The sequence below is a fragment of the Mus pahari genome, chromosome 21 (genome assembly GCF_900095145.1).
Source record: "Mus pahari chromosome 21, PAHARI_EIJ_v1.1, whole genome shotgun sequence".
Taxonomy (NCBI): domain Eukaryota; kingdom Metazoa; phylum Chordata; class Mammalia; order Rodentia; family Muridae; genus Mus; species Mus pahari.
The window spans coordinates 29,867,719-29,870,121 of record NC_034610.1 but is presented as its reverse complement, the minus strand read 5'-3'; the positions used below and the strand labels follow the sequence as shown (position 1 = coordinate 29,870,121).

The window sequence follows — 2,403 nt, the reverse complement described above, 5'->3', positions numbered from 1 at the left end:
AAGAGAAGAGAAGAGAAGAGAAGAGAAGAGAAGAGAAGAGAAGAGAAGAGAAGAGAAGAGAAGAGAAGAGAAGAGAAGAGAAGAAGAAGAAGAGAAGCAGAGAGGCAGACAGAGAGACAGAGACAGAGACAGATGGACGGTGATGGGGAGGGGCGCTTTCTATTCTTTCCAGAGTTAGTCCTATAAGATGTATCTTGGTTTGCACAATCCTATTTCCCAGGAAGTCAAGGTAAATAAAGGACCACTATAAAACGATTAGCATTCAAATGACCACAGCTCTGAGCAGTAATGCCATGCAGATGTTCAGTTTGTTTTCCTCAACACTGTGACAGAAAAGCTGACAGAAGCACGGCAGGGAAGTACGACAGGACTGTGTAGCCAGGACTCCTCCTATACTGGAGACCAGAAAGCAGAAAACTTGGACTATAAGAAGAGATGGTTATAAACTTTCAAGTGCTACCTGCAGGAAGTCACATCTTCCAGCTAAGTCCCATATTCAGAAAGATCTACAACATCCCCAAACAGCAGCGAATGACTGGGAACCTGGTGTTCAAGGCATAAATGAAGAAAGAGAATTTACCTGCTTCTTCCACACATGTAAAATAATATCTTAAACAGACAAAAGTAAGCTATTTTGTGTTCCAGTATTAATATTGAATAACCAGAGTGTAACGGTAACTCTTCAAGCTGTGACTTTAGTTCAGCAAGATATGAGGTGGGCCAGTGAATAGATAAAGAAAGGGACCCTCATAGGATGGAAACAAAACCAGGGATATAGTTATCTCTAGTGAGCATGCTACGGGTCCATGCCACTAGAGAGAGAGAGCTTCATTCTGCCCTGCCCCCCATCAAAAACAAACAAATAAAAACCACCTAAGACACTGTCAAGAGGATACTCTTTCATGAAGAAACAGTATCACATAGCGTCTGTGTGGACGTGTGGTGGGTTTGTAGAATTGCCTTGGCAGCTGACTGCGAGAGCCATTAAAGCTCAATTACAGACCATCCTGTATGACACAAAGGGAAGACACACACCAATGCTGGCATGTACTGTGGTTCAGAAAACATCAACCACAAAATGCGCACATCTACGCTGCACTTTTGAATCTCTGGCGAAGGGGGCAGAGTGTCTGAAAAATCATATCAGAATCCAGCTCACCGCACCATGATTTTGAGCAAAACGAAGACATGATGCCCGTTTTTAAAATGTTGTTTTATCGTGAATATTCAACCGGCTGAATCTTTAACATCGGCAGAGCTGTCAGGAAGGATAAGTTAACTAGTTAGGGTCTTTGAAACGTCACTTAGGGGGCTGGAGGGATGGCTCAGTGGTTAAGGAAAGCACCTGCTCTTGAAGAAGGCCTGAGCTTCCTTCCCAGGGCCAGCGACAGGTGGCTCACAACCTGTACCTCCAGCTTCAAGGATGTGGGTCCCCTCCCCTGGACTCCACAGTTAGTCCATGCACACATGCACGCACACACTTACCTAAGTTAAAGTGAATCACTTTTTAAAACATCAAGTCTCACCGCGGGGTGGTGGTGGTGCAAGCCTTTGATCCTAGTGCCCTGGAGGCAAGAGGTAGGTGGCTATCTGTGAGTTCTAGCACAGCCAAGGATACGCAAAATAAAATAAAATACAAGACAAAAAAAAATTAAGTTAAAAAACTTTTAATAATTTTTTTTTTTTATGTTTTGTCTGTTTGCTTGCTAGAATTGTTCTGTGCAAATCTGGTTACTTTGGTACTCAGGTTGAGATGATACAGGCCAGGACAGTACTAATGCAGTGCTGCCTCTCTGAGGATTCCAAGGACCTGTCCCGTAGCTAAGGAAAGCTACTTGTTATTTGTTTGTTTGTTTATTTATTTATTTATTTATTATATAGGCTCACTATTGTAAAAATCATGATCCTTAGCTACTTGTTATTTATTTATTTATTTATTTATTTATTTATTTATTTATTTATTATACAGGCTCACTATTGTAAAATTCATGACCCTTATTTTTCTGCCTCAGGCTCTGGAGTGTAGGGTTATAGGTGTATCTCACCACACCCGGCTGCATTTGCGCTCCTGACTACCTTCTGTCCCAGAATTTTTGAACTTGCTATAAATCAAATCAAACCCATTGTTTTGTGTGTGTGTGTGTGTGTGTGTGTGTGTGTGTATGTGTTTGTGTGCATTGTGTATGTGTGGTGGTGTGTATGGGCGTGTATGGGTATGGTGGTGTGTGTGTATGTGTGTGTGTTGTATGTGTATGGTGCTGTGTGTATGTGTGTTGTGTGTGTGTATGGTGCTGTGTATGTATTTGTGTGTGCTGTGTGTGTATGGCAGTGTGTGTGGTGTGTGTGTGGTGTGTGTGTATGTGTGTGTGTTGTATGTATATGGTGCTGTGTGTGTGTGTGTGT

At 42.3% G+C, this 2,403-nt stretch overlaps 1 protein-coding gene across 10 annotated transcripts in view; it reads left to right on the top strand.

Moving 5' to 3' along the window:
• Syne1 (spectrin repeat containing nuclear envelope protein 1) overlaps nt 1-2,403 on the top strand; it is a 493,437-nt gene that overhangs the window by 310,050 nt on the left and 180,984 nt on the right. The gene's annotated exons all lie outside the window — the stretch shown is intronic.